This window comes from Ambystoma mexicanum, chromosome 6p (genome assembly GCF_040938575.1).
Source record: "Ambystoma mexicanum isolate Mex_15411 chromosome 6p, UKY_AmexF1_1, whole genome shotgun sequence".
Lineage (NCBI taxonomy): Eukaryota > Metazoa > Chordata > Amphibia > Caudata > Ambystomatidae > Ambystoma > Ambystoma mexicanum.
In genome coordinates, this window is record NC_090935.1 from 112,664,470 (window position 1) to 112,684,576 (window position 20,107).

Sequence of the window (20,107 nt, forward strand, 5' to 3'; positions counted from 1 at the left end):
GACTGCTTTATCAGAAATGCCCAGTTGAAAAAAGTCATACCAAACTGAGGAATGACTATACTGACTGCACCAAAATGCCTCTTTAGCCACTAATACTGCGCATATTATGCTTGCTTAGCCTGGACATGGACAACCATTATGATTTGTTGCACAATCCCGCCACCCCCACACACATCCCCTCTCCCTCCCACCTCTCCCCCAACCTCCTTGGCCCAGAGGTACCTCCACATCCCTCTTCCTTGTCCCAGAGCTTACTTATGAGGCTCCTTGCATCATAGGTAAATACTGGGATGAGGAAGAGTGGAACTAGGAGTAATGAAGATTACAGGTAGCTAAATCAGGCATTACCTCCATGTACCTCTACCTCATCCCAGTACTTGTGTATGAGGCAGATTGTCTCATACACAAGTACTGCCTCATACACAAGTACAGGGACGAGGAAGAATAGGGCTAGGAGTAATGAAGATTACCAATACGTAATCAAGGCATTAAACACAAGTAGTGGTGCAACACCATTGAGTTGACTGGGATTCAGCAACCCCACCACCCTGAAATTGTGGGCTATGTTGACTAGACTTGGATGACCTTCAGAGCAGTTGCTGGACAGAACAAGACGCAGATGTTAAACGCCACCAGGGTTTCACTATTAACAAGAGCCCAGCAATTACTAACATAAAGCATTTCACTGTTAGTACCTGCATTCAAAGCCCAAAGTTTTTAAGCAATTGAAATTGTGATGTGGGTTTATCCAGGGGAGTGAATGGAAGGGTAGAGACCACTCATTCTCACAGCAGTCCATAAGTGGGTACTTTCAACCTTAACGGAAAGAGTTAACTGCTTGTAACATTGAAGCTCCACTAGAATAGTCTCATTAAAATGCGTAAAGAAATTAGATGCCCCCACACAAATAAGGTTGCCCCTCCCCCACCGCCTGTGAAGTTAACGCCTCTCCCAACATTTGAAGGGTTAGCCCCCTGAAATGTAGGTTGGGTTGTGCCCCTGAACGCAAGCACACACACCATTCCCCATATACACACGCATACACAGCCACCCATACATTTAAGTGTGCACCCTTTCGCCAGACAGGCACACACATCCAGGCACCCCCCCATACATTTAAGTGTGCACCCTTTCACCATAAACTCACACAGGCACACATCATGGGGTTGAGGGGAGCCCTATTACTTCAAAAAGAAATTGTTTCTTTTTGATGTCACTCCGACTTCAGAAATAAATAATTTCCGTTAAAGACTGAACCAAAACGGAAATAGTTTATTTCTTTTTGAAATCATAGGGCCCCCTCCCACTATGACATGGAGCCCTCCAGCATAGGGTCTTCCATGGGGTGGGAGGGGTCCTCGGACTTTAAAAAGAAAATGTCTTTTTGTAGTCACATTGCCTTCATTTTTTTTATGAAGGCAGAGTGAATTCAAAAAGAAAAAAAAATATCTTTTTGTGAGAAAAAAAATATTTCAATTTTTTTTCTCCAAGGGGAGCGTTACGCCAGTGCATACATAAGGTCGCTTGAAGGGACCTCGCCGCAGGAACGGCATCCCTGTGCCCCTCCGCCTGTTTTCCTTTCTTTCTCAGCTCTCTTCCATTTTTTTCTCGGAGCATTTAGAACCGCCTTATAGCACAGTTGCTGCACTTTCAATTGCATAATGATTTATTGGAAAAATTATGCAGCAGCAAGAGTGCCCTTCGTTTAGTTAATAATTAACATAAACATGAGATAATGACTTTGCATTTCTGTTTGTCATATAGTTGAATACGTTGCTGTCTAGTTATTGATTTTAATACAAGTTTATTAAAGTGTGATTTGCATTGGAAAGATGCATTGATGTTGCAGATGGTGAGCAGTGAGGGGTAGCAGCGCCAGGGGGAGGGATTATGGCGTTTCACCCTGGCTCAATGTTATCTAGAAAGTGCCCTGGGTGTACCCCCCTCACTTGCTCTGTTGTCGATGACAGTTCCCCTTTAAGTCCTATGAAGGGTGTGGTGGCAGAGGGAGTTCCGAGGTTCTCTAAGCACAGCCCACTCGCAGTCAGGCAGAAGTGGAGGCCGTGGAAGCAGCTGACAGCAGGTAATGCCGGAGGGCCGTGCACCCACCCACCCAGCCAGGGGTGCCCGCCCTGCTGTGAGCGCCGCATACCACCTTTCCCGCGCATGTACACCGAATCACGCTTGCCACCTTCCCCGCCTGTTGCATGCTGCTCACGCGCTCAATCTCGCCTCGCTTGGAGGAAACGTTCCTCATGTTTACAGGTTTTTTTTTACATTTTTTTTACCAACTGTTAACTCGTCGAAGGCAGCCATGCACAAAGTCCGCGTTGTCCGAGCTTGGCCCTGGATTTTTTTGTTTTTGTGGACAGCCCCGTTAACGCATGTGTAGACCAGTACTCCTCGGTGTGATTTGCACACTTGGCGAGCACATGAGAAAGACGAGATGCCAAGACATCTGGCATTTTGCCACCCACACATAGTATTCTGGTACTTGTAGTCCTGAACGTGTAATGGGAGTACAATGCCGGAATATAGGTCGCAGGAACGAAGATGCAGAATGTGCAAAACATCAAAGTCTTTTAGCGCAATTTAAAGATTTTGTTTATGTTTGAAAAAATCAGCGCAGCACTTGCAGCAGGGTTATTCCTTAGTGCAGTCGCCCTGGCTTTGCCGTAGACGTTTGAGATTACCAGAATGGGTGACCAGAGAGCCTCTCCATATCCAGTCTTAAAATGGACGAACTTGACACGCAGACACCCTTTATGGGACACGTCGATTTTACTGTGATGTTTCTTGCTGCTCAGTCAAAGATTGCACCTTTTTAAGATTGGGCCATCAACATGAGAAATCTAGAAATTGGGGCCCATGCCCCGATTACTAGTTTTACTTCAGATGGGCTTTTTATGGTGGTGCACATCTAAACATTTAATGTTGGAATTCGTAGTCTGGAATCTGAATAATTGCAAATTGGGCAACTAGAGAACCTGCTCTCAAACCCAGGCTTCCCCGCTTGCCTATAGCGTTTCTTCCACGGAAAATTACTTCATCTGTTTTCGGAAGCCTCTACCTGGCTAGTGCTCGCCACCCCCTCCCCGCTGCAGGGGTTTGCGTGCAGTATGCAAGCGTGCATACAAACCGCTGCAGCATGCAGTGGGAGACACCCTACCCACGAGGGGACATTAAACAAACAAAAAACTGCAGGACCCTTACAGATGCAGGAAATTCATCTATTAGAGTCCTGTCCAGACTCTGTGGGGCAAAATAAATGCAGACCTCCTAATGTGCATAAGGATTGCACCAAAGGTGTCTTCACAGAAAAGGCCATTGCGAGGAGCATCATCAGTCTTTGCGACTAGGAGGCTCCAAGTAGCATGATGCTCCTTGGAATGGATTGGAGGCAACATGCAAGTGACTTCAGAATAGGTTGCCACAAGTAAGCCAAGTGGCTAATAACTTTGTGGCGCAAAATACCTTAATTGACCTAATATTATATACGGAGCAACTCTATAGTCATTAGGCTTTTTTTAATAGCATGATATATAAATATAAGCTATGAAGTGAATCACTTATGGAGCTGTAGATGAGACAGTGTGATTAAATAATTTGCCCAGGATCACACACTTTGGTTTAATGGTCAAACCGGGATGTGGGAAATTTTAAGCAACTGAGCAAGTCTTCCCGGGTTTAGTTGGTATAGATATTTATTAAGGTTTTGCTTTGCATTTCATGCACTTAAATAAATAATACTTTATTTATAGCAATGCCTTGGAAGCTAACTACATTACATAATAGCCTTTCATAGTACACTAACTATACACTGTATACATCCTCATAGAAATATGTTTTTATGAGTTTTTAAAGCAAGTCATTATTTCATAAATCATACAGCATTATGCACCATTCTCACTTCTGATCACCACATTCACATTTCGTAAGGGACAAACGTCCTTGCTAATAGTCCCCCGCCACTCTCCCTTTTCCCCTCTCCCATCAGTGCCTAATGGCTCCCATTCTATGACAAGACTGGAGGCGAGCATTATGCTTGTTCAAAGCAAACTTCTTTAATTTACTACTCCTCAGCAGTTTCAACAAACCAATATAACAAACACTGTAAAGGTCTTAACAGGCTTTTCTTTCTTTTTAAACTACAATCCCCATAGTCTCTAGTCCATCTCCCTCCATGCTCAGCTATGACCACTTCTCTGAGCTCCTCCTCTTAGTAGAATATGAGAGTAATTAGGAGAAGTTAGCTGTATTTAGATGGCGCAGCGCAAAGTCAGTAGTCAACATAGATTTGTGAATGTTTAATACACGCTGTCACAGGGACACGTGGCGTCATTGCGGCATGCATGAGCCTCGTTGCGTTTATTTATACGTAGTGTAATTTGTAATAGTTAGCCCGTCTCGTGCAGGCAGGACCCCATGTCGTCTTCACCCCGTGCGGTATGACCGGCACTCCAGAAGTGTTGCTTTGGCGCCGTGGGGGTCCGACAGAGCACTCGTAGTGCGAACGAACGCCGGAGCCCTCCGGCCCCCTCCCTTGGGGAGGCGGAGCCAAAATTCAGTGGCCAACTTCCGCGTCGCACAATCCATGCGACGCGGAGCCGGAGACAAAGCCGAACCCCGCGGTGATAGAATCTACTAGCTACTCCGAAGCTTCTGATCAGATAAACGGTGCAAGAATATTACCGGAGCAAAGGAGCTCCGCTCATCAACACGCTCTTCTGAAGCGCGTGAGACAGTTCCTAGCAGGGATCACGAGAGCAGAGAGCGCCCCAAATCGGGCTAAACAAACGAAGCCCAAACAAAATAGAGAGTTACTCTCCCAGAGAGCATTCTGAGGCAGAAGAGCTCAGATCAGGCGAGATAGCCAACAGTCAGGTGCAGCCACAGTAAAAAAAAAAAAAAAAAGTCTTAAAATAATAATATACATTGATAGCCAGTGGACATAACTGGGAGAAAGAAGATTCTCACCAGAAGCACCTACTAGTGAAAGGGCATGCTCAGACACCTGTTTCAGGTATACCAGGCACACAGCAACCTCCCAGAATGTCTGAATTTGAGTGGAGCGAAGAGGAGTAGTCATTAGACTTGGCTGCCAGCTTCAAGGAGGTGCTAGGAAACTCACTAATAGATGCAGTGGCCCAAGGGGTTAAACCCCTACAAGACAGGCTGGAGACGTTGGAGGCTATCCTACACCAGCCCATGGATAGCACCATAAGGACAGACCGCACTCCCACTGAACCCTCAGAAACAGCGTCTAAGGGGAGTACTTAGGCCCGAAAGGGGAAAGCCTCTTGCGACCCCCAGGGCCCTTCGGATGGGGCAAAAGAAAAGGCCCCGGAGGTTGTCGACGCCTTCGCAAAGCTCCGAGAAGCGTACTTGCAGCGTCAGACAGTGGCGAACCTCACGACCCCCACTCCAGGGGAAGAAGATGAAGGCATGGAGAACCCAGGCTCGGAAGAGGAACCAGTGGAAGGAGACCCTGCCTCCCAGGATGAGATGGTGGAGGAGGAGGAAGTCCAGCCCAGCGGAGGAATGGGAATCCGCAAAGAGAAGCACCTCAAGGAGGTGGAAGAGGATATGTTCAATCCAGAATCCGAGGTCATCTGACTGGCAACCATCGCCAAGAGTGGAACAGCATATGACCAAGAGGCTAAGGAAAGCGCTCGACAGGGAAGTCCGACAGCGCCTTCGAGCAGAGTGCCCGAGACCAGACCTTCTGGGTATAGTAGCCGAAACACCAGAACTAGACCCCAAGATGCTTACGTTCGTATCTAAAACAAGCAAGGATCCCCGTAATGGTATCAACAGATCTTGGAAGAGTTGCCAAGAAAAAGTGCTAGACCTAGCCGGTCCGCTTGCAAAAATCATGGACCTGGCGGAAAGGGCTAGAGATACGGGAGAAGTAGACCCCAACACCCTGGCAGGCTGGGCACAGAGGGCAGTCTGTTTACTAGGCAATGCCAACTGCGCCATTTCTTCAGAACGAAGAAGGGGGCTATTGCTGAAGATTGATGCGAAACTCAGCGACCTCGCATCATACGAGGCGGGGGAGGCAGCACAAGGACTCCTCTTTGGAGAGACATTCGGAAAAGAAATGGGCCGCTTCGTCGGTACCTACGCCTCTCTGGAAAAGGCACAAGCCTCGATCCGCAATATCTTTCCTCACCAGGTTTTTGCCGGCACCAGTCGCCACAGGGGTTGCACGGCTGGTCGAAACCAGGGAGGAAGAAGACCCCCAAATCCCAGAGCCCAGTACTGGGAGAACAGACGGCAGGATTACTTCTTCCCATGCATAGGGCGTTTCCCGAGAGGACGCAGAGGGAGAGGATCCGGACGAGGACAAGGATTCACACAAGGTGAGAGCAGCGCGTTATTCTCTAGTAGGGTGGAGAACCGCTATGTTCTGGAGAAACTAGTGCACGCTTTCCAGCGATGCCTGGGTGTTGCAAAGCGTTCTAGGTATGCGTCTGGAATTCGTAGAGCCACCCATACAAACCGCACCAACAGCGATTAGAGCGCGCAGAGCAGAGACTGCTAGATCACGAGCTATATCAGCTTGTACAGAAGAACGCCATAGAGAAATGTCTGATAGACCCCAGCTTTGTAAGCAATATGTTCCTGGTGCACAGGATGGAGAAAGTGTGATCAGTTATTAACCTCAAAGAACTGAACGGTTGGGTAGTTTACCATCATTTCAAGATGGAGGGCATCCATCAGCTCCGAGACTCCCTCAGAGAAGGAGACTGGATCTAAAGGACGCCTACCTAACTGTCCAAGTAGCAGAGGATTTCAGGACCTTCCTGGCTTTTCGCTGGAAGGGGCGGTTTTGGCTATTCAAAACAATGCCCTTTGGGCTATCGTATGCTCCTTGGGCCTTTACCAAGCTAATGAAGCCAGTAGCGACAGCGATAAGGGAGAAAGGCATAAGGCTGATCATTTACTTAGATGACCTTCTGCTGTTAGCCGAAGATCGAGAAGCACTCCTATATCAGACGAAATGGGTCCAGGACCTGCTGTCGTCCCTCGGATTCCTAGTCGACGTAGAAAAGTCGGATACTATACCAGCGCAGAGGCTGGACTTCCTAGGTTTTGTCCTAGACAGCAGGAAAGCCACGCTAGAACTCCCAGCCCGGAAAATATGCGACATCAAGAGGGAAATAAGAGTGTGCCTACAGAAACAAGTAGTATCACTCAGGACGCTGGCGAGAATTGTGTGGCTTCTGGCAGCTTCCATTCAAGCCATATTTCCCGGACCCTTACACTATTGTGTGCTGCAGAAACTAAAGATAAGACACCTGCAGCAAGGCTTGGGGTATCATCAGTTAGTACCTTTTGGATCGAGAATCCGTGACAGAACTGGAATGGTGGTTGAAGAATATGGATGCCTGGAATGGGCAGGCCATTTTCAGAGATTTCCGGCCTGATCATAGAATCCGACGCCGGCCGCTTGGGCTGGGGAGCAAGATGCGGGGACCTGCAGACAGGGGGGAAATGGAGCGAAGAGGAGCTCCGCCTCCACATAAATTGTCTGGAGCTGTTAGCAGGGTCCTTTGCAATCAGAGCCTTCACGAAAGTGAAGATGAGATTGTGCGTCTTACTAAAGATGGACAACATATCGGCAGTCCGGTATATAAACCATATATGTGGCACCAGATACAAGATGGTAGCAGAGCTAGCGAAAGACTTTTGGCACCTTTGCGTGCAATCAGAGACATCAGTAACAGCGGAGTACCTCCCCGGGACACTTAATGTAGTAGCGGATTGGAACACGCGCTACCTCATGGATTCCAGCGATTTGAAGCAGGATCCAGCAGTGTTTCAGAAGAAGAAATTGGGTACCGCTACACACAGACCTCTTCGCATCCCGGTTTGGATGCCCAAACAGACAGCCCTGTGCTTCAGCTGGAGGCTGGACCCAGGAGCTCGAGGGACAGACGCGTTCCTGCAAGAATGGAGCGGCTGCCCACACTACGCCTTTCCCCCATTCGTGATGCTTAGCAGAGTTCAAGCGAAATGTCGGAGGGAGAGAGCAGAGCTCCTGTTAGTAGCGCCACTGTGGAAGTCGCAAGTGTGGTTTCCAAAACCTATGGAACTAGCAATAGACCTTCCGAGAGTCCTACCGGAAGGAGAACAACTGCTCACAGACCCAGTTGGGTTGTATCATCTTCTGAGAGTGAGAGGGACACTCCAGCTCATTGCGTGCAGGACATCAGGAGACATTGGGCACTGCCAGGCATTTCGACGCAAGCTGCAGAGCTCATCGGAGAATCCTGGGTTCCGTCCACTAGAAGGAGCTACGACGCGGCTTGGGCCAGATGGATTCGTTTGTGCAAGAGGAGAGGTGTTCATCCCATTTCTGCCCCTGTAGTGATGATACTGAACTTTCTAGCACAGCTATTACAAGACGGACGAGCGTTCCGCACAGTACGGGTATACAGGTCTGCGATATCTGCAGGACATCTGCCGATTGAAGGAGTACCAGCAGGGGAACACCCAGCAATGGTTATGCTCATTCGAGGGGCCAAATTTAAGGTGCCTCCAGAGCCTTGATACAAGACAGTCGAACGTATCGGTGGTCCTCAAATTATTAGAAAGCTGGCCAGTAGACAGATACTTATCCCTTAAGCAATTATCATGAAAGCTAGCAATGCTTTTGTGCCTAGTATCTTGTAAGCGTGTATCGGATGTGAGAGCACCGGAAGTAAATAGAAGGTCCTTTGGTCCAGAGGGAGTGACATTCACAATAGTGAAGAGGACTAAGACAGGTACTTCTTCAGTACACTACCCATTTTTTCCAAACAGACCTAAGTGGTGCGTTGCGAGTTGCGTTAAGGAGTATGAAAGTTGGACAGCAGAACACAGAGCAGCTAGTACCATGCAGTTGCTTATAGCGCGCAGGAGACCTTTTCAAGGCGTATCCACAGCTACCATTGCTAGATGGGTTAAGGAGATCATGCACGCAGCGAATATTGACTTGGAGAAGTACGGGGCACACTCAGTGCGGGGAGCGATGGCTTCTAAAGCTTTTAGAGCAGGAGTGTCTCTAAGAGATATTATGCTAGCAGCGGACTGGGCAAATGATTGCATATTTAAATATTTTCTTTTATTTTAAGACGACCAGTAGTGACAACGTGTCCCGCTGCCAGGACAATGAGGGTGCCGAGCAGGAAACTGTTTGGCACCCTCATTGGCCTGCCAGCGGGATACCTTTCCCATTCAGCACCCTCATTGAGGTGCCGAACGGGAGAGGTGTCCCACTGCCAAAAGTCATGGTCTGGCTGTTAAAAGAGCCACAGGGGAGAGGCCACCAGGGGTGCGCTTCTGGATAGTCCCCGATTGTGCGCCTCTCTCGTAGCGGTCCCAACAAGTTAAGGAAGCCCCCACTTTTCACCCCTCCTGGTACCAACCCTGTGCTTAGGGAGATCAGAGGACCCACCCCTCCCCCAGAAGGGTGAAAGAGTGGTGTAAAACCGCAAAGCGACTCTGGATATTGGCATACCCCAAGAGGAGGAGGAGAAAATGCTCAAAATGGACGACCTCGAAAATCGTAAAAGGCACAACAATCTCTGAATTGTTTGAATCCCGGACAAAGAGGGAGAGACTGAGCAAGACTGGAGGAGGACCCTGTATGAAATTACGAAACTCATCTTTGACAACAGACACGATAGGTGAGGCAAAAATTCAAAGGATCCACAGGTCCCAGATCGGTCCTCGCCCACATTCATAACTACGGGGACAAGCTACAGATCCTTGAAAGAGTGTGGCTAAATGAGAAGGGGGTCAGATAGGTGGGGTTCCCATTCTCCATTACTTTTGAACTCAATGGCTGCAAACGCAGGCTCACCAGGGAGGAGAACGTACACAGGGTCATCAGAGAGCTCACAGAAGATGCGGAGAACCCACACACCTCGAGGGAAAAGACAGAAGGGGGACACTGGCAGGCGAGGGGCTCGAGAAGGAGACGTGTTCCAGGCTCCGGAACAGGAAGCTGGGCACCCCAACGGGGGTGGCGACCTGACCTAACACTGGGCTGCACCTCTATGGCCATTGGTTGATGGATGGTGATCAAAGCTCAGACAACCACGTTGAGGGGCTCTCAGTTGTAGGTTGTTTGATAACAGCATTAATGGGTATCTTGTGAATGGTTTACTGAAGGGGACGAGCAACTCAGGGAAGGGCATTTGTTCTTTTGAGAAACTGTTAGAGGGGGGTGAGAAGGAGGGGCTATAGGTTTTACGAGAATGGGACCCAACTGAACGGGTGCCGTAAGTGCTTTGGTTCCAACCTGGTGCCCTTAACCAGGGGGGTTCAGACTCCCAGGGGGAAGGGATTCTTGAGGCGAGGGGGGGAGGGAGGGATCCTTGGTGAAGGCTCTATCCCTATTTTCTGGCTCCTATGGCACAACCCACACTGACCTACATAATCCTCTTAGGTGGCAAGAATCAAGCTCGCGGATAGGGATAATGTGATGGCCACAGTTGACGTGGGATCCCGGGATGACATCCTGAGGGTAGGCACCCTGAATTTAAAAGGGCTAAACTCGCCCACGAAAAGATCATTGGTGGCAAGGGAATTCCCAAGGTCAGGACTAGATATCCTGTCCCTACAAGAGACCAGAGTCATTAAAGGGGAAGAGAGAAGGATTCCAAGTGGACAAATCGGCAGTGAATACTGGGGCTCGGGTCCTCTAAGAAAGGCAGGAGAGGGGATTCTGGTCAATAAGGCGCTCAAGATGGAACTGACCATGGTCTGGTCGGACGTGGAAGGACGGGCTGTGTTTGTATCGGGCAGCATAAGGAAAGTGCGTTTCACATTTGTCGCGGTTTATGCCGGAAACCAAGGTCAGCTTGGATTTTCAAAAAATACACTCGCAAAAATACTGGTAGAAACACCGGACATCTTATCACAGGAGGGGACTTTAATATATTGGCTGATATAGTATTAGACAGACAAACACTACATGAGGGGGAACAGGACCTGCCTAGACCAGGTTATCGGGAATTACAGGAGGCACTCGAGGGATATGGGCTCAGAAACGCATGGCAACATTTCCACCCCTGTGAAAGGGGATATACCTTCTACTCACCCCGCATGGAACACATACCAGAATAGATTACATCTATATATCTAGAGACCTGGGGGATGAAGCGCAGGGCTCGACTATCATTCCAATCTCTTGGTCCGACCATGGTTACGGTGGAGCTACAATGGATGGGTGTGACCCCTAGAGGGACGAAATGGAGGTGTAACGAATAATTCTGGAGGGACACTGTATTTTACTCAGATTATGATTGGTTATTTATAACACTCTTAATAACTGTAGGTTTGTAAGCGTGGACCCGGGAATCGAACCTGTGTTGCTCTGCGTCGTCTTGCTTCCAAGATGAGCAAGGAAATTGGGGAATACTTCACACTGGGGAGGTCGGGAGAGATGTGGGAAGTTGGGTAGGCCACTTGGAGAGGAATTCTGATTAGAGAATGGGCGAGGGAACTGGCACTAATCGAAAGTAGGCTGAGAGAAGAGATAAAACAATTGGACAAAAGAGCGTATGAGCCGTCAGGGAGGCGGGAGGAATATATATATATATATATATATATATATATATATATATATATATATATATATAGCAGAGGCAAAGGGGAAAATGGAGGAACTGCACCCACTAGAAGGGAAAATAATCCGAAACCTACAGTTTTTGAAACAAAAATTCTACGAGAAAGGAGACAAAACGGATGCATTACTGGCGGCTAGATTAAGGCGCCAACGGGCCGAAAGATTGGTCACAGAAATCGAGGGGGTTGGTGGAACGAATGATTCACCCGGGTGTGGGATCTCGGAGGCCTTCGCAGCCTTCTATGAGAAACTATATGACTCGGAGGTGTAACACGATGCGGGCGATATAGACAGGTACCTGGGAGATATCCACCTACCCATACCCTCCCCTACAGAGTCTATTGTATTAGATGCCCCCATAACAGAGTAAGAAGTCAAGAATGTGGTGGGAAGATTACCACTGGGAAAGGTCCCGGGGAGGATGGCTTCAGTGCAGGGTTCTATAAGACATTTATTCACGCCCTACTGACATTCATGATGGAACTGTTCAACGGTATATTGAACACGGGGAAGGCCCCTGAATCCTTCGGCAGGGCACTCATCACAGTAATACACAAGGAAGGTAGGGATCTTCGGGGATGCGCATCTTACTGCCCGATCTCCCTCCCGAACATAGATGCCAAAATATGCACTCGGGTCCTAGCGACTAGACTAGAGGGACACATGCTGAGGCTTATCCACCCAGACCAAGTGGGCTTCATTAAGGGCCGACAGAGCGGAAACAATGCAGAAGACCCTCCACCTGGGACCAGTGGGAATCTATTTGAGGCAAATTACCCCCCCCCCCCCCCTCTGATGAACAAAATAAAGGCAGACTTCCTAAAATGGCCGAAGTTAACAATATCCTGGTTGGGACGCCTTAACGCGATTAAAATGGTGGTCCTTCCCAGAGTCCTCTACGTGTTCCAAATGCATCCCATCCGGATCCCGGATACATTCTTTAGGGAGTTTTGGATTGCCGTTCTAAGGTTTCTGTGGCAGGGGGAAAAAGGCGAGGGTCTCCAGCGCTATTTTGGTATTACCCAAGGAGAAAGTGGGAGTGGACCTTCCAGACATGAAGTTCTTATTATAAGACTGCGTAACTCAGAGTCCTAATACCTCGCCTCTGATCACAATGGGACCTGCAGTGGATTGTGCTGGATAACCTACAGCTGCACCCGGCCACAGTTGGGGGAATGGTTATGGGTCCCCAGAAACAAGGTCTAGAGTAGGATCAGTAAACACCCTATTGTGGGGACTCTATGGGACATCGGGAGACAAGGGGGGGATATAAGGGGTTTGACGACATGGCCCTCTCTGCTGGGGCATCTCTGGGTACCTGGGGTGCGGGACGCGATACCGAACACCGAAGGATTTTAGAAATAGTATGATTCATGGCTTGAAAGGATAGGACACCTCTGGAGGGGTGTAACTTTATCACCATAGCCAAGCTAGATGAGGCACTGGGCATAGGCAAGCTTTCAGTATTCACTTATTGAAATGGAGCTCAAGGAAAAGATATAAAGGCACCTCACACTCTTCGAAGTACTCCTACATAAGAGGACGGAAACAAGGGTGCTCATCTCAGCAATGTATGGGGCCTTGGTTGGATCGAGTAGAGGCTCCACAGAAAAACAGAGGTGTCGATGGGTCAGGGATGTGGGAACCAATATTGACCCAGACCTCTGGGACAGACTTTGCAGTGGAGTATCCAGACATCAATTTCTTGTCAATACACTCTCCACTCAAACTACTCCAAAGATGGCACAACGACCAGATCACTCTCAAAAATGTTCCCAAACACAACCCCCAAATGCTGGAGCGGGTGTGAGGAGAATGTGGACTACTGGCATATGTGGTGGGGGTGCAGCGTTAATGCTTGTCGCAAGGGCATGTATTGCAACTAAATGGAAAAACAAGCACCCGCCAAGTAAAATTGATGGACCAATGTCGCTAGAAATGTATACTCTGGAAAGAATCACAGTAGGACTCCATGGACTAGCTGATACTCTGGAGATAGAATTGGCTGAATGTATAGCAAACTACATGGGCTCGGACCCATAGAATGCACGGGTCTAAATGGGCGGCAGGGGGGGGGGATCCGGAAGTGAAGTGATGACTCAAACAAACCAACTAGGAGCCGGGCGATCCACGTTAATTGACTCTGAAAAGGTGCTCACCTAATGTGAAATCAGTACACATGGGACTGAATTGTTAATTTGTCAATGTGCACGAAGTTGTTAAGCTGTGCTCTGTGAACGGGGAAAAGGTGTGCCAACGGGGGTCAGGGGAAGAAATAGGACGGAAGAAGCGATGTTGTTTATTGACAAAATGGCCGGGGGGGGGGACAGGTTACGGACCCCGACCGCCATAGGGGGTTTGCTTTCCGCCCCACCTCCCCCCCACACTCCCTTCTTGTGTCAACCTACATACACCCCGCTCGGTACGCCACTGCTTGCATAGTGCAAAAAATTGGGATGGCTTACTGGGCTGTTGCTGTCAAATATTTGGGCCCATGACTAGAGCCGCAACAAAACCTACATTTCAGGGGCGGGGGGGGGGGGGCGGGCAGCAGACCATTGTGTGGGTTCTCCTCTGAAAACCGCTTGTATCTTAGGTCTTTTTCTACAACATTTCTTAAACATTGTGCTGAAAAATGCATCATTTCCAATCCTCGTTTAAAAAATATGTATTCTACGGGTGACGAAGCCCGTCCCCTCCACCCACGCCACCTGGAACCACCTTGGCTGAGCCGGTCTCACGCGCTGCGCTTGGTCACTCCCAGCCGCCTTCATGGAACATACATTTACCCCCCACCCATTTAAAAGTTCACCAGCCGCCACTGAGCCATTGTTATCTACAAAAAGAACAGAGGACATTTATATTATTCCAGAGTATGTTGGGCAAGGAGGCTTGGCTTGCCTGGGGCATTGTCGTTGACTGAGTCTGCCAGCCTTCCTTTACTTCCCTCCCGTATCCATGGGCTATGGCCATGGGCCTCCATCTACTAACCCAGTTTGTGAATGTGGGTCTGGGCAGGTGGAGGCACACTGGAGACACTGGTTGCTGCTTGCCAACTGCCACACACTGCTTTCGTTTTTCAACCATCCAGGTCATGTGGGTGCTGCCCTGGCTTGTGCTTGCCGGGCAACTGGCGAAATCACCCCCTATGTCTTAAGACTGCTGGCAGCACAGTGTGCCACCCACTCCACCCTAGATAAGATGGCATGAGCCAAATCAATGTTACTTTATATAATCTGCATCAGAAGGGTGAAATACCTAGCCATCTCATCCAAGATACAAACACGTGATCAGCCGCTTGCACACCTATATCTGGACAGGTGCATCAACCCACCAAGGTACCTTACAAATAGGCATTGGAATGTGGGCAATGTTATGCTTTATGGGAAAGCGTAGTGAACTATAAAATGTTACATACAAGGCCTTGCATTAATCATAACCTCAGTCGTTGCTCTGTTTAGCCTTGTATGTAATTATGTTTAATTCTGGCTGTAGTTATAGAAGGGGACTGGCCATATGCAAATGAGGCATGGTTCTGCCAACAAACTGATCAGTCCAGTATGAACTATTGGGCTCCTCCACAAAGGAACACAAGCGACCATAGCCATGTTTCCGCCGTGTGATATAACAGTTAAGGCGGCCGGTGTGCTACAGTGGTGGTGGGGCCAAACATCTGCATAGAGTGGTACAGAAAGCTGCTCCGAGCAGTGTCATTGGTTAGGATTGATTCAAGCACTTCCACCCACCCGTCTTTGGTTTTAGGTTGTCTTCCTAAGTGAGTGTGTGTGCTCCGAGGAGGGCGACTTGCTTTCTGTGCCTAGGGATTTAGGCTGTCCTTGACCCTCACTGTTTAAGTCTAACAAGACTGAAACTAATCTGGGGGTTGCCTGGGTTCCTGTGTATAGGGGACATGACCATGCAGTTCTGCCCCCTACCCCAGTACATTTTAAAGATGGCAACCCTGCCCACAACCGTGAAACGGTATAATGGGCACAATGTATTCCAGTAACAACTGGCGTTACTCCAAAGAAGGCTAATGGGAAAGAGGAAAGCACTCTTGGTTGGTTGAACATCGTGTGTTTATTTTCCAGTCTGTGGTGGCTTACGTCAAGGAGTTCAAAGAAGAAGAGAAGCAGGGGAGGGTGCTTTGGGGTGTGATGGATTATATGGGTCATTCTGAAATCCCTAGACGCCATTAACCAGTTCCAAGACAGCTTCTAGATTTGTCATGTTGGTGGTCCAATCTTAAAGGTGCCGTCTTTGACTGGACAGGAAGAGACCTCACAGGAAGGTCGGTGGGTCCCATTAAAAGTGTCTACATGTCAAGTTCGTGGACATTTCTCTTTAGCAGGTTCAGTAGATGTTCTATCCATCGAATGGCCAGTGGAAACCATTGCTAGCCGGAATTTCTGTTAGAAATCACTTCATTTTAGCCGAGCGCTGTCCTTATTCACTTTGTTCACAATTCCATAGTTGCGTGTCCATGGATCTTGCCTCTTGTTGCCTTTCTTCTTCCTCCTTAGACTACAGTGGTTACCTGGTGGGAGGGCACAATACGTCCATTTCAAAGACCAGGTGCTGACGAAGTAAGAATGCTTTGGTGGTGATTGGCCCTCAATAAAAGCTTTATTAGAAAAACATAACCTATACAATAAAGTAGGGGAGGGAGAAACATGTTTGAATGAATATTTTGTTTTCAATTTATTTTTTCTTTTTTTTTGGTTTGCACAATTACGACTTAAAATATTTCCACATTTCAGCTGTGCACTGTCACACTCTCAAAATGTGCATATATTTTAACTTTTGATACACCCTCCCAATAAAAAACTCAAGCCCTCCCCCTTTCCCGGGGGCTTAAAAGGTAGCTACACCAAGGCATTTTGACATTGTTGGGTGTCTGTGGGAGATCTGTCCAGTAGGGTTGCCAGGCAGCCGCCTGTGTATCCCTCAGGCCCATGTACATTCCCTCCGCGTGGACTGGTACATCTCCAGGGCTCCCTGCTTCACCACCCCATCCATACCCACTGCCGCATGGTTCGGTTAAGGCTGTGAACCATACTTACGAAGAATTGGTGCCCATTCCATTTCCTTTGACGGCTGTACATTGTGCATGGTCCCCATTTGCTATATTTTCCTTCCTAAAGGACCCACCTTCGTTCACTCGGAAGTTCCGGTCCCATCCACTTTATTACCATGCACACCCTGGCCGCCAAAAGTAGAAAGCATGGCATGTGTGCAGACTCGCCCACCCGTCCTCTCCCTCCTCAATGCCGATCAACACCAGCAGCGGGTTACCGTCTGTTTATTCCGTCCAGGTCCTTATCCCATCCTAGCACCTACTTCCAGAGCCTCCAATATTCTCGGAATGTGCCAGTAATCTTGTCACTGACCGCACCCCCTACAGTATGACGAGTCTACCCCTCAGAACATCTTTCAGAGGTAGTCCGGGGCATATTTCCGTCTATATAGGAGTTTGACTCCATTTGACTTATATTGACAGGCCATTGATGTCCTGTGTGCATTCTCGCACATGCGCTCCCACTGATGATCGTCTGTTTCCCTCTCCAGGTCCATTTCTCATTTCTCATTTCTTCCGCAAGGCTTCCCCGACTCTTCCCATTGCTGCCTGCAGAGCACTAAACATGCTTGTGATCAGTCCCCTAGATGACGCACCACTGCTTAAAATAGTTTCCATCACTGTCTGGTTTCTCTGTACTCCCTTTTTCCACTTTTCCGACAGCATAACTCCCTTCAACTGTAAGTAAAGGAAGATTGATGGTGTCTCCAACTGTAGCCCCACCTGTAAGTCTGCAAGCATTATAAAGGTTGCTCCCTTAACTAGTTGCCCAGCCCTTTCTAGCCCTGCTTCGAACCATTTTTGGAATCGGAGCAGCTCCTGAAGGTCCTCTCTGATGAGGGGGGCCCATATGGATCTTAAAGGGGACGGCCATGTGGTTATTCCCTCATCTCAGACTAAGACCACCATAGTCTCCATAATGGCTTCAATAATCTATGCTGCAACATCTTACACCCCCTCTCTCCTTTGGCAGTATCGGGGTTGAGTAAGCTACTCTCGGATTTTGCCCCTGCCACACAAAGCATACAATCCGACTTTTAAGTTCCGCAAAGTTTTTCCTCAGCATCTCCACTGGAAGCATCTGGTAGAGATGGAGTAGTGTCATCTTGACCACATTTATGCGGGCCAACCAAGATGTCATTCCCGCCCACCGGTCTAGGTCTTTAAAAAGATTGCTTAAAGAGGCAGGAAATGCACTAGAGATCCTTGGTATCCTGACCTGGCACCTTGACCCCGAGATATTTAATCCCCTCAGTTTTGAAAGCCACCCCCCCTTCTTCTCCCCTTTGACTGTACAGAAAGAGTACCAATTTGTCCTTATTCAGTTTCAAACTTGAGACCCAGCCAATCTCCTACAGCACTTGTAGGACAGCCGGAACTGATGCCTTCGGGTTAGCCATGTAGAGGAGCATGTCATCCGTGTACATGCCAATTGTATACTCCTCCCCTATCTTCCCTCTATTCTACTCTCGTTTCTGATCAAGGTCCCCAAGGGTATGATTGAGAGATGGAAAGCACGGGAGAAAGTGGGCAGCCCTGCCTTGTACATGTGAAGTCTCTAGAGGCTCTCGCGTTGACAAACCACTGAGTTGGGTTTGCATAGATCGCTTTCACTCCTCTCGGGAACCTCCCCCCCCACCCCCAAAACTTGTTGAGGACCTCAAAAAGGAAACCCCACTCCACCCGGTCACAGGCCTTCTTAGCGTCAAGACTCAGTAACACCTTAAACCCCCCCCCCCCCAAGCCCTCCATTTCCGTGTTCTCCATTAAATCCAGAGTTTTCCGCATTGCATCTCCCCCTGGCCTGCCCTGTATGAATCCTACTTGATCCGCGTGGATCAGGAGAGGCAGTATCCCCTCTAATCTCACTGTCAGAACTCTGGTGAAGATTTGTTCATCTAAGTTCAATAGAGAGTTCCGGCGGTTAGATTTGCAACAGCCTTGGTCTCTCCCTTCCTTCGGGATTACTGGAATGAGGGCTCTGTTAAAGGAGGGCGGCACTACTCTGGTCTCCAGTATAAGGTTATATAGATGGGCAAGTCGAGGGACAAAGACTCTAGAAAATTGTTTTATAGAATCTGATCATATAGCCATCTTCCCAAGACCCTGGACCACTGGGTAGCATATTGCTAGAAGCCTGCACCTCTTCGTCTGTAATGTGTGCCTCTTTACAGGATATCTCATCCGCCCTGAGTTTCTCCATGCCCAGCCTTCCAACATAATCTGCCGTTTATGCTTGGTCTAAACTTCACTGTCCCTTCCCGTGCATCTCATGTTCCAAATGCACTATTTCCCTCCTAAATCTGTCCTCCACCAATCTACATTCCCTTGTCTTACTCCCTTGCTAATCAAAAGGCCTCTTCAAGTGGCCTTCCTCTCTTCCCACAGCGTGTTTCTGTACACTTTTCCGTTGTCGTTGAATCAGACTTATTCCTCCACTTCTGTGCTAAGTTGAGTGGCGTTCAGCACGTCCCTCCATAGGGAATTGTTGCACCTCCACTGCGAGTTCTCTCTATTTATTCCTGCAATATCCAATTCCATTACCACTGTGTCGTGATCTGACCAACCCACTGGGCAGATTGCGCATTCGCGTATCCTTGAATCGTGTGCCTGGCTCACTAGACGATAGCCTATGCGCATATCGGTGTCATGTGGTCTAGAATAGAAGGAGGTCCCAGAGGTTTATCCTCCAGATATCCATGAACCCCCCTGCGTTTGAATAAACAACAATGTGTCCACATGGATTCCTCAAGGTCCACACCCCATCCTGTAACTTATGGCATACTGTAGGGTTCCACGCTGTCACCAATTATTTTTAGCCTATACACGGAAGCATTGGCAGTTTTACTGTCCAAACAAATCTTGCACTTCATCAGTAAGCTGCATCACATAGGTAGACCTCAAAGTGTTATTGGCTTCATTTGGTGCCTCTCTGAACACTATTATGATCTGAATGACTTACTGCATCCAACTAAAATGTAATTTATCCAGATCCAAGGAGGCAAATTCCAGTCGCTGATTTCTTTTTGGTGGGAGAAATCTTTCTATTCATCTTGATGTCCGCACCCTTTCCTCTATTGCCCGGTTCCTGGACTTCCACATAAACTGCTCAGTCGAAAATCACATCAAAATGAAGATTGCTTGGTAGTGGCTCACTTTCTTCATGAACTGCCCCTCCCTCACCCCCGAAATCCCCAGTCCACCCATCCACAAAGCTTTTGATCCTTGATAAAAACTCAACTACTGGTCCATGTTGATGACAGCAAACACCCTCTTAACTGGCTATCCTGAACTCACTTTTGTCCATGTTAGGAAAACTATTTCAATGTTTTGAGACCTGTCATATTTTCTTGGAGCTAGGCTCTTTCGACATCACTTCCTGGCTAATCTGACTTTGATTTGGGGGT

The 20,107-nt window shown here is 48.3% G+C and overlaps 1 protein-coding gene across 1 annotated transcript in view; it reads left to right on the forward strand.

The window, feature by feature from the left end:
- Positions 1 to 1,951: 1,951 nt before the first annotated feature.
- LOC138511257 (mitochondrial amidoxime reducing component 2-like) overlaps positions 1,952 to 20,107 on the forward strand; it is an 84,021-nt gene continuing 65,865 nt past the window's right edge. Inside the window, exon 1 of the mRNA XM_069626808.1 lies at positions 1,952 to 2,083. The gene's annotated coding sequence lies outside the window, so the exon portion shown is untranslated. The remainder of the gene's footprint in view (positions 2,084 to 20,107) is intronic.